General features: G+C 39.9%; 1 long non-coding RNA gene across 1 annotated transcript; it reads right to left on the reverse strand.

Annotated features, from left to right (window-relative positions):
- Nucleotides 1–1,454: 1,454 nt before the first annotated feature.
- On the reverse strand, nucleotides 1,455–6,850 carry LOC106887165. The gene is made up of 2 exons (XR_001411818.1): nucleotides 6,770–6,850; nucleotides 1,455–3,765 (listed from the first exon to the last, which is right to left on the reverse strand). It is a non-coding gene; the product is annotated as an uncharacterized LOC106887165 (long non-coding RNA).
- Between the last annotated feature and the right edge of the window lie 5,775 nt (nucleotides 6,851–12,625).

Below are 12,625 nucleotides of genomic sequence, written 5' to 3' on the forward strand. Positions count from 1 at the left end.
CGCTGAGGGGATTGCAGCGGAGGTGGTGACACCGTTGAAAGTCTCCTTCCGCCCGGGAGAGGAGCAGCCGCCACAGGGAGCGCAGGCCCGGTGCGAGAGGGGCCATGGGGCTCTGTGTTAGTGCCGTCCCGGCACTGAACCAAACCCCGAGTTTCTGAGTCTAGGGAAAAACCACCACCGAAGGGAGGACACAGAAACACAGGCTGTCAGCACACCGTCATCAAACGATTATTTTTTTTTTACACCTCCAGCTGCTTGGGGGCTTTTTATTGTGTGCACCACAGGTCAATGAATTGCTCTTCACCCAGGCTCTTTTTTCTCACGTTAATAAATTGTGTAGATGTATGTATGTGGGGAAGGATTCCTGCTCCACTTCCACGAAGTAACAAGCAGAGAAAAGGTTGCCTCATTTCTGCTGTAATGAGGGGATGGAGTGTATTAATAAACACGTTCCAGGGAGTATAGATATGTAATTAGCTAAATCCATTGCACTGGACCAAGTTTGCATTCATTACAGTGCCTTTATTGCACTACTGTTAGCTTTCTTACTATCTAGGATGCTAATTATTACTTGGCTGGAAAAGGCAGCACATTCGGAAAACCTCATTGTGTAACAAAGTTTTCAGTACGAAGCTTGAGAGTAGCCAGCAGCAAATTAGGGGAGCAATGCTCTTTTTTTTTTTTTAAAACTTTAAAAACAGTACTGTAGGTTAGAAGTACTGTTTATTAAAAATAGGCTTGCCATAGTTTTTAAGCGATGCACTGGCTGGAGAGAAAACAAGGCCTTGTAGCTGTCAAGCCCAGTTACCTGTGATCACCTAAACCATTCCTAGCAACTTTGTGTAGCCTTCATTTTCTGCTTATTATTTTAATTGTACTGAACAGCATATTCAGGAAGTGTAGTCCCAAACTCTCATTTAATGTTCTTATCATCTTCATCAAGAATATTGCTGAAAAACACCTTGCTGTTCCTTGCCTGCTTTGGCTTACGGATGCTGTCAAGCTGCTCCAAACCAGCAGCGTGTCTGTCTGTCTGTCACAGACATCATCTTCTGCCTTGTAAATTGCTTACCAACTTCCTGAACTTTTTCATTGCTGTTTGTCATCTCAGGAGATCTCAGTAGTTAACAGTATTCCACTTCTACATTTTTAATTATTATTTGAGATTACTGACCTCTAACATCACTCTCTATTTAATAAAGTTTTGATCTGCCTTGCGATTCGCATTTTACTGTATAATGAAAGGAATGAAGAACAGCACAAACATACTGTTGACAGTGTGTAATTTTCTCCACTAATTTAAGGCAACAGGAATTGTTAATCTGGTAAATCAAGTTTTGTTTGTGTGCCTTTCAGTAGTTACGTGTTAAAATCAATATCTCTATTAGCATTTGACCCCAAATGGAATTTAAAATGTACCGAATAGCTCTTGTTTACAGCCATTGCTCAGAAAGAGTTTTGCATATTTTGTTTTAATATACCTGTTTAGACAAACACTTTATTACACTCACTGGTCACTTCTAAAAAACAAATTGGTACACTTGAGAAAAAGAATAAAAACTAATGACTTGTGTAGGAATGAAAACCAAGACGTGTACTCAGTGTTTTGTAGCCATTTCTCCAAGTGACAGCACACTTGGGAGAGCATTATACTTCTCACCCTTGCCTCTTTTTCCTCATATTGTGAGGTAAATATCATGTGTCTTCCCCTCAGCGTTTGGAAATAAACAAACTCAAATAGATTTTTTTTTTTACTTCAGTAAGAATACTCGGGCAAGTAAGGCCTCGTAACCTTAGGATACTGATGTGCCACACACAAATTGTTTCTCACTTTCACCATACACAGCAGGTGTACCCTAATGGTATTTGCACAGGAACCTCAGAGTAATATAAAATGCAAGAGGCACAGATGACGGTTACTGAATCCGGGCCTTGCAACCTATTGTGGAACTACCCCGTCTATTTGGGTTTGCTTCATTTTAATTTGATTTTGAAGCTAATCCTCAGAAGTGGCTGAAGAGAGAGAGGTATTACCATGCCTAATCCTTGTACGGCAGTGGAGTTGGGTTAGATTTTCAGAGGTTTATTAAGCAGAACAGCTCAGTAGATGTGGCACGGCAATAAACAGTTTGCACAAAACCACTGAGAACAGACCAGCTCACTTGAACTCTCATCTTTGAATTTTGTTTGCTTTTTCAAGTACGGTGTTACAGAGCCCTCTGCAGCCAAGTGGTCAACAGCCTCCGAAGGCTGAATTTGCCAGTCCATGTCAGCTGCTTTGTGATGGTCCAGCAGAGCAAACGTGAATGGAGATGTATTGTTAACAGCACTTCACCTCAGCACAGAGAGGGGACTTGAGGAAAAAAGCCTCCCAGCCTTAGTTTAAAGGTTAGTGTGGCCTGATTGCTCATCAGTGTCTGTTTTTTCACTTCCACTTGCCTCAGACCAGCCATTTGTACATTTTGAGTGTGCTATTCTACTGCTCTTCAAAACAGGTGGAGCGACCGAGCACCCTGCACACCAAGCAGCATTCCACACAGGACACTTCATATATCTGAGGGGAAAAGGGGGGAAACAAGATGCAAAATATTTCCAAAAATATCTTCCTTTTTAGGAAAGAAAAAAAAAATCACTTCAACAAAAACAAGACATCTTTCTTATTAGTCCATCAGATCATTTTTAGTTCCTGGTTGGAGGAGACAAAACACAACAGCTTCTGCTGCTGGAAAACAAAGCACGAAGAACAACAACAGCAGCTTCTCCCTGTTTGCATGTATTACCAGGCCTCAATTTTCTCTTCAGCATCTTGTCCAACTTGTTTTTCCTTTAATTATCATAAATCAAGCTTGGAGTCAAATCACTCTTTAATCTGAGCAAAACTCACTTTATTTGGGACCCTTCTGATTCTGGTTCGTGCAGACCACGAATAAGATCACAGAAGAAAGCTGATAAAATAAGATTGTTCCGTTGGCTTTTTTTTTTAATACAACAAATAAAAAGGCTGAATTTGCCAACCCAAGTGCCATTATGAGACAGTGAAAGAAAAATAGGTTTTGTGATGCCATTGGGTTCCACCTGATCTGTGTTGGAATACCAAAGGCCAGCAGCTCTTCCTGTGTAGCTGGGGGCTTCCCACTTCCAAGAAGGACAGCAAGGTCATAATCACAGCCTTCTACTGTGTGCTCAATTCCCTGGCTGTTCCATCTGGGACCATTACTTCTCCTTCTCTTAGGGAGATGAGGTAGCAAAACCCTCTCAACATCTGGAGCCCAGCCCAAGGTCAATGTGTCAGGCAGCAGTTAGCTTTCTAAGGAATATTAGATAAAAGGTAACTTTCTGTCTTATATTCCAGCTTGGCAATTCTTCATCTCCTATTGTTTCTTCCCTGACACTCTCACTGAAACAATTTCCAAGCTATTCCACCTTTCCTTCACATAGTAGTGCTCTTTGTCTCGCTGCTGGGTCATGGGGTAAAACACCGAGTCCCTACATTAACCCATTTTAAGGGGTTGAGTCCCAGTGAAAAGCCCCAGTGCTTTGTTGAATAATACCATGCTAAGGTTTCGTGGCTTGCGCAAAGTTATGTGGGATTCACAAGAATATAAAATACTTCAGTAACTTACACTGAGATCAACGGGCCAAGTTTCTCCACAAAATCTTCTGTTTTTCAGGATTTTGTTTAGCACTTTATTGTTTAGCACTTTTTTAGCCTCCTAGTGACAACACAGTTTTCTTGCAGTTGAAGTTTTTTCTTTTCTTGAAATCCTTACAGAAAATAAGAGCTATTTTACAAGAAGAAAGTTTTGACGACATAAAATTCATTGCGTTATTTTCACAGACCTAAACAACAAAATCTCTGAAAATTGCTACAAGGTATTTCTTAGTATTCATGCAGAATATTCCTTTTTTCCCCAACAAAAGTACCATTTGATCTACATAAAAAAGATATTCCTTTCAAGTCAGCAGCAGTTTGTGTCAACAAGAATGTTGATTGTCTGTGCTGATTCAGCCCTATGCATATTGAAGCATGAAACTCAGATGAGCACGTGCACCGCGTAATTACGATGCCAATTTTGAAAACCCAAACGTTTTGTGTCATGCAGTTACTAACCACCTTTGTTTTCTTCTTTTGTATGAATTCTTTACATTCCTGTATAAACATAGATAATGTATACATACATGGCAAAATAGCATCTTAAAAGAGGGGTGTGAATGGCAGAGCAGTAAGTCACAGTTGCTAAAATAATGTAGCAGGCTGAATTCAGCAGTAAAATTTTATCAATTTCAGTAGGCCAGGGTACATCAGTTGGAGATCTTTTCAAAAAGGTGTTTAATGGTGACCTACTTTACCCCATCCCTTTGGAGGTGGTTACTTTTCCTTGTTATACCTGTTTTTTGACCCCTCGGGCTGCCCTCACACTTCATGCTAAGTCTGTAGGAGTTACGCTGTTACCGAAAATGACCCAAGCTCTTATGGCAGTTTTCAGCAGTACTTAATTTGGCCTATTGTGTTTACTAAAGGAGACATCAAAGGACTCTCTGAAGCGCTTTCAAGATACGTCTATTTTTATTACTTTGACATAATTGATTACTAGTCAGATCTGGACCATCCTAATTCGGTTGCTCCTGCAACGCTTGTTCCAGGCTGCAAACGTAGTAAGCAAACCATAACCTTTGAGGAGTGTTTGGGTTTAACAAATGATTCGACCAGCGTACCTAATACACCATAAAAGTTGCTAATCTGGATAAAATGTTAAGGGTTAAAGTTAATTGTTCAAACAGGCTAGCGAAAATATTTCACAAGCTCCCAAGTGTAGGCAAGGTTGTTCAGACTTCACAACATGCATTTCCCAACAGAGATCAGCCAGTGTCTCCAGAAGACCTGGGGCAGGGACCTTCTCTATCTAGGAGCCAAATACCAAATGGCCCGCAGCAAACTACCTTTTTTTGGCCTTTCCTCCTACTTCTGAGGCAGTCCTGCTGGTGAATCGTTCACATATTTGTAGCTAAATAAGCATTACATTTCAGCAGAAGTAGCAGGTTGACCTTCTGTCACTCTTCATTTAGAGGTGGTTTTTTTTTTTCTTGTAGAACATTTTCCCCCCTTCCCGCCCCCAACCTGTTTTATACAAAATAATGCTAAGTTTCCCTGGGGATATTATTACATAGTCTTGTAGAGTGCAGTGTTTTAGTGTTTGATGCTGTATTGACTTAATTTAAAATAATGATTTAAGTAAATAAGAAAGTCTACAGCAATACTTCAAGGTGGGGTTTTTTTTGTTTGTCTTTGAACTGACAGGAGTATGTGCCGTGTATTTAGACAATGGATTTAACTAGCCAACTGTCATTTCACTCTCTTTGTCCTTTCAAGCAACCTCATCTTTAAAGATTCGGCCGATCTTTTCAGTTTTTGCTATGTCCCAGTTACAATGTCCAAGAGCTTGTTAGACCTCAAATATCCAGGTAATGACAGCCAAATATATCTCTTAGAAGGAAGGAATATTATTCTTGTTTACTGTCAAATTGTAATTGGGGAAATACTGCTGATGACTTTAAACCACCAATACTGAAATTAGCCAGTAATTCTGTTCATCATTATGATTAGGGGGCTGGATCAGGACAGTATTTCTGAGAGGGTGGGTTGTGACACACACGGTAGTCATGAAACATGGTCAGGTGTTGACAAGCTGTTGAAAATTTTGCAAATTATAAAGCAAAGGCAGCCTAGCTTCTGCACTCCTGGTGACTTTTATTCTTCAAGGTCAAGCACTCTTTTTCGCCTTTCAAGAAATACTACATAGATCTGTCACTTTTACAAGCAATAGATGTTAATTCTTTTTTATAAAGGCAATGAGGGCTGCAATTTTTTTTTTCCTTTGGAAAATGGGACATCATCTTAAAAAAAAAAACATGGAAAAATACTGGCTTAAGGAGTTGGTGGTGGGATCCAAGATACTAATTTTCTCAGTCATAGTGATTTAAATTCAAGTTAACAGGGAAAAGGATAATTTCTTAGTCCTTCCTGACTGTTTGGTGGCCTATGTTAAATTATTTTCTGATTGCTGTTTAGCTCCCATATTAGAAAAATAAACACTGCTGCAATTAGGCACAGAGGACTCAGGCACTTGGAAACTAAATGGTATGCTTACCCTTACAGCGTTCAGGATATTTGTCAGTATCAAATCAGCAATTTGGGGGACTATGTGCCGGATCCATTTCTACCATACCCATTTTCTGAATAATTATAACATTTCTGTCCCTGAAGCTGCCAAAGTAACTCACATGAAAGTGTAAAAAAAAGAATAAAAATAATTTAATTCCTCTTGGGGAAGCAGTTTAAAACATTCTCAAGCGTCTTAATAAAATAACTACAGACACCTATGACAAGACTAATTTTCAATAAAAGACTTTCAGCTCTAAAAAAAGGGACACTAGGTACAGTCTTTTCCTAGTTTTGAAAAGCACTCTCCTAGCATGTTGTTCAAGATGAATGCCTCTTAATTACCATGTATTTTTTAATTTTATTTAATTTTTACCTTTCTCAGTCATTAGGCTTACATTCCTGTAGAGTAAGTTTTGAAAACTTTTGAGGTGATATGTTTATATTCTACCTTTTGTGTTGGTTGCTTTCTCTTCTGATTCAAAGGGAAAAAAAAAACTCTTTTTTTTAAAAAAACAATGGACTGACAGCTCCCTGTACTGGGGTGAAGTACAGAATTGATATAAAATTCTGGCATTATCTTGAAAAGTAAGTGAGGAAATAACTTACAAATCCTCTAGGGAACAGCCAACTACCTAGATCTGGAAATGCGCTGTGCTACAGCTGACCTGTAGTCCAGAGGACAAGGGAGTGCCTGGGAGAAAGAGAAAAAAAAAAGCATTACTAAGATAGGCATAAAAGAAGCTACATTAATCTTATTTACCTGCTGTAGTACTACTCCATGTCAACGTCTTGACATCAAGATAGCCCCTTTTTCCCTGCTTTCATCTCCACCCATTATATGTGTATTTGTTGTCTGAAATTGAAGACAACATGGTGTTTTGGGTTGGTTTTTTTTTTTTTTTTCTTGCTTTGCATTATTCTTGTGAGATGACAGAGAAGGAGTATCGGTTCCTGCAAATGCCAGACCTGGCTAACCTTGAAAAGGGGAGACAGGCTCAGAAATTTCCACAGTGCTGTTGTTACACAGCAGCCTGAGAAGGAATGATAAACTGCTGTTCTAGTGCGGTGTCAGTAGGCATCGTGACACAGGAAGAAGTTAGGAGCAGAGTGCAGTCCTATTGCAGAGATCATACACTCTGTCCTCAGCAGGGGAAGCTGGTAGTTTTTCTGTGCTATAATTAGCCCCTGCCAACGAATGCACATTGCATCACAGGAATTAGTCTCGTGGCATTCTCACCTTTGCCTTCCAAAATGAAGGAAATATCTTTCAGTGACAGCTATTACGTCAAGGGATTAAAGTACTAAGGAAACAAATATACCCTTAGTTGCCTGGTCAAGGATATACAGTCATCACTGATAGCAGAGATCAATGCAGTTTAACAGGGAATGGTGAGTGGCCCCTTGCTGAGGATATGCTGACATACATATAGCTTCTTTTCCCTGGAATTCTCATCATAAGAGAGTGGCTTGTAGTGTTTTGACAGTGGTTTTACTTCACGTCTGTTCATTTAGCAGTGTGTACTTCCCAGATTATGTCAGTTTTGTCCTCTGTAGGTCCTTTAGCTTAGGAGAGGATATATGTTTCCCATCACTGCAGCTTCCTCCCAGGGGACGGTCTGGGGATTTTGCAGCCTGGTTTATTGCAACAAACCAGGCAGAACCTGCCACAAATCAGTAACGTATCTGGTCTTTTACGAACGTATTAGTGAATACTAAAGATACTTGTTCTGATTCGAGTAAAACTGTTGTGAATCAGCAACTCCCTGGAAGCCAATAAAGTTCCAACTCTGTGCAAGTCTGTATGTGACCAGCGATCAGATGAGTCTGGATCCTCACGAGCACTACATACCGGCTCAGCGACGCAATGTGGACGGGAAGACTGGATGATTCATGTAATGCGTCAAAATTTAAAACTCATTGCGCTATTATAGTTACTGTGTTCTTGCTTCTGCATCGTTAGCCTTACTTGGCTGATGTTCTTTACAATAGTTCTACATCATACAACTTGTTACTCTCTACGTTTTAAATAAAGGCAGTTGAAATCAGTACCTTACTGTAACCGAGTGGGTATTCATAGATTCATCTTGTGCTATTTCTGCAAATATAGCAGCTGTAGAAACGACTACTGTGCACCAGCGCTAACCCTTGCATAAAAGCAATTCTCCAGCTTGGAAAAAGCATACAGTCTAAGTAGAAAGTAACTGAACTTTTATCAGGGAGTATCTGGGAAGTTAGCACTGAATACACCTATCCTTTCTTGAGTTGGGGTTTTCTCCAACTTTGTTTCATACCCAACTCATGGGTAAAATTTCCCACTCCCCAGCAGTAGTAGTCAGAAGAAGAAATTAAAATGTTAAACCTGTGGCTGAGAGATCAAAGCACGGTATTTTTCTCAAATAAATAAAACCAGTGCCTACTGCTCTGTTCGCTCATGCACAAAGTTGCCATGTTGGAACTTGATGCAATTCTTAGAAACCTTGCCATTCTTTTTTACATTCCTGTTTTCACTACAATCAGTGACAATAAATAGCACTTGAAGACACAGGGAATTTTAAAATTCAACACTAATATGTGCTATTAGTAGGACACTGCAGTTAATTAGGCAATTACAATAGCACATGCTTTTAAAATGAACAGTTCCGTGGTAAAACTCTTGGACGTTAGTTAGGTTATAAAGGTACTATCATGCTGATTTAGCAGTCATTTTAGAATATGGAAATTATGCTATCACAAAATTATCCTATTGATTCTATTATAGATGTGATTTCTCTCCTTAACTCATTTTTCTCTTGAATGCTTTGAATGTAGGCATTTTCAATATACACCAGCAGAAGCCATTTAAGGTGCCAGGTCTCAGATTCAAGGGAAAGCAGGACAATCTCAGCGTCCTTCTAAAGGCAATTAAACATCTGGATGTAAAAATAAGAAATGAAAACCTAACCTGCATGCAATACAATTGCAACTTGCTTGCACTCTTCATAAACATAAAATAGAGGAAAGTAACCTTATACATATGGTCTTATGGTTTACGTTTTTAAGCCAGTCTTCTTATTTTTTTTGAGATTCAATTATTTAATAGTTAGGTGCTGACAGTGCTGCATAACTAACTGATGGAAACATTGCATGAAATGAATCAACAGTTCCACCAGCCCTTCTGGGGTGTAATAATTTTGCTTGCTTTTGGGGAAGTGGAAGAGAGAGAGATCTTTGTGTACAGCAGGAACAGCAGCTAATCAAATCCCATTGTGAAATGACTCAAATACAAAGGGAGAGATCTAGCTTCCTCCTAGACAGAGGCTTGTGTTTGCTCATCACAGAAGCCAGCCCTTTGGTGACAGGATAGTTTTTAGTTGACAATAGTACTTTTGCCTGCTGCAGAGATTATTCCAGGTGCTAAGTATGGAAAATGGCGATGCCAATTCCAAGAAAATGGTTTTAACAACACAAGACAGTCTGTTGATAGAAAAGCTCATTACCATGAAAGAGTGCTGAGCAAATTATTGTGCTACTTAGGCTTGTTTTAGAGACGGAAGGACTGTTTGTCTGCTATCTCAGAACCTTTCATCTTTTATCCTTACTGCTGTGTACTTGGTAAAATAAAATAAAGAAATATAATTTATAAATGTTCTTTTCCTTTGCAAATCTTCATGTTCTAGACAGACTGGTAAGTATTATCTCATTTTACAGCTGAATTAAAGGCACAGGGAAATTAAGCAATTAGGGAAGGATAACAAGCACAAGTCACTGGTAAGGCACAAGGAAATTAAGCAATTAGGGAAGGATAACAAGAGGAGGAACACAACTGGCTTCTTTTCACCTGTGCTCAGTCTGTTGAACTAGGACCAACCAGCTTGTGGACACTGAAGGCAACTCTTACTTCTACTGCGAGCAGGACCAATGCAATTATGCTGTAGTGACACTATGCCTGGCAGAATAAATTCTGCCAAACATGATCTGCATCTTCACCACCACCTTTTCTACCATTCTCATCAAAGCATGCATAGTAGTAAGTTAATTGGGCTGGTTCTCTTTTGGACTGTTTTGGGAACTCCATGTAAAAGATGTGAGCTAGCACTAACTATGTAGACATCTTCACGTGGGCTCCATCTTATCTGTAATAGTCTTGCTAGATAAAAAAATCCCAGTAACAGAGCATACTTACTGCTGAAAGGAATAATCATATTTCAATATTGGTGACCTAGGTTTTGTTCAAATATCTGTGTTCGGGCTTTTTGTGCTGTTAATTTTATCACAGCAACTCCTATATATCCTACCCAATACCAGAGTTTCAGTGGCCATATTCAGCATGAAACACATGAGCAGAGGCAATCTTTACTTTTTAACAGTTCACAAACTGGAGCTAAATATGCAAGAATGAATTGTTGCATATTACTCTCCCCTCAAAAGCTAGAAAATTTTCCAGATACCCAATAGTATTATCATTTGAGGCAGAGTTGAAAAGGATGCTGATAAAATCCTGAAGAAGCAATCTGTCTGTGGAATAAGAATGTCCACGTAAGGTGTTAAACGTGTGTAAAAGAAGGAAGATGTCACACCTGCTTAATAAACCTCCTGATGTTGACGGATCTTAAGTTCTGACCCCATAATGCTGTCCCTGAAGATGGACTGCTGCATAAAACACAGTTCTTTTCTGCAGGACTGACCAAGCCTGCAGCTTATATTTTTCCCCTTAAGTCCAACAGGAAGTCTGCAGCCAAGTTAGAGAGCGAACACACATCTCCTGAGCTCCAGTTCAAACTGGATTTCTGAAGACCACCTTTTGTTTCCCCTTCAGTTAAGAATCTCATTCAGGCTTCATTTTCTTTATAGTTTTTCCATAAACTATGACTTCAGCCTTTCATATACCAAAACTGCTCATGACTCATATCAACTGATACCTATGCCGACAGGCGAGGCGCAGCGAGAAGGGTTGCTCTCTGCAACATGTGCAGCTTGCCTAGCAGCGTGCTGAGTGGGGCACTGATCAAAGGCAGCACAGCGGGGCTCAGAAGCTTCACTGAAATGTCAGCTGTGCTCCCAGCATCACAGCCAGCATCCAGAGAAAGCTGGAAGAGGAGGAGGGAAGGACAGAGGTTCTCCATTTCAACATGAAGTTGTTTGATTCAGAGCTGGAGGATTTACCTCGTGTATCTTCAGCCTTATGTATTCTTCCCTCAGAAACTTTCACAAACAAGGTTACATCATGACATCAGATGTGTAATCTTTACAGAATAATCAAGCGTTTTGCTCTTTCATTATCTTGTCTAATAGCAGGCATTTGCCTACATAAGGAGGAATCATCTTAGGACATCAGACAGTCATTACAAGGATAAACTTAGGTGAGGTAGGGAACTAAGATACTCTGAGATCACAGGAATATTCTCACTAGCTAAAGAAGATGATTCATCAGGAAATGTTAATGTACGGTCACAGGTAGAAAAGTAATATTCAGGCCAGAAGCACAAACAGGCTGGATTTGTTTGTCTTAAACCTAGCTTTCAGTATTTGGGTTTTTTGTCTTCATTCTTTACGGTGATTTTAACTTTTGGTTATGATTGCCCTGAATTGACCCTTAAAGCAAACTATTGAATTGAAAGAGATCTAGCACCGAGCTTGTCAATACTAGGTGAACAGGACTGCTGAATAGATTTAGCAAAAGACAGACCAGTGGGTTCATCTGACTCAAGAAATACCTATAATAACTCTTCCATTTCTTTTCTCAACCCTATTAACTTACCCCAAAACCTCTTGATTACCAATTCTGGTCTGGCATGAAAAGTGCACAGTTGATACAGGCAGAAATGGTGTGGTTTCTGTACACTGAGGGAGGACAGAGAACTGTGCTCCAGTCAAGATCACGTAAGGAAGGAGATACACCTTCTAGAAGGATTGTACTGCTTCAGCTTTCCTGCAGATGCTCGTGCTCTGTGCTATTCGCTACCACCACTTGATGGATTTATTCACAGGAGCAAAGCATCTTGAGCCAAATGGTGTCAGACTCACGACCAAGGGACTAACACAGTTTTCAAGACCGGCTGGATTGTCCCAATTGACCCAGAATGGCTGCCTACTTCCCATTTTTTCACCTGGTTACACAGGGACAACTTTCCATGCCAAAATGACCAGTTTCCTTGACATAAAATGAAACAAAATTAAATAACAGGTTTGGAGATAGAGTTTCTTCTGCACAAACCACTGCCTAACGTGCGGGACGGGTCTCTCCCTATAACATTAAACCTCTCAGCACTAACTTTATCCCACCTCAGAAGAGTTACGATACCATATGAAAAACATCACTCATACGAAGAAAAATTTTCAGTATTTCCCTTCAGTATTTTTTAAGGCTGTCGACACCAGATCCAACGGTAACACGACAGGGCGATGACAGCTAATATACAGCCTATAAACCAGAGACCACGCGGTATTAAAAGTCACACTCCCTCCCCTCCTCAGCTGTACCTT

The sequence above is a fragment of the Calidris pugnax genome, unplaced genomic scaffold (assembly GCF_001431845.1).
Source record: "Calidris pugnax isolate Ruff unplaced genomic scaffold, ASM143184v1 scaffold34, whole genome shotgun sequence".
In the NCBI taxonomy this organism is placed as follows: Eukaryota; Metazoa; Chordata; class Aves; order Charadriiformes; family Scolopacidae; genus Calidris; species Calidris pugnax.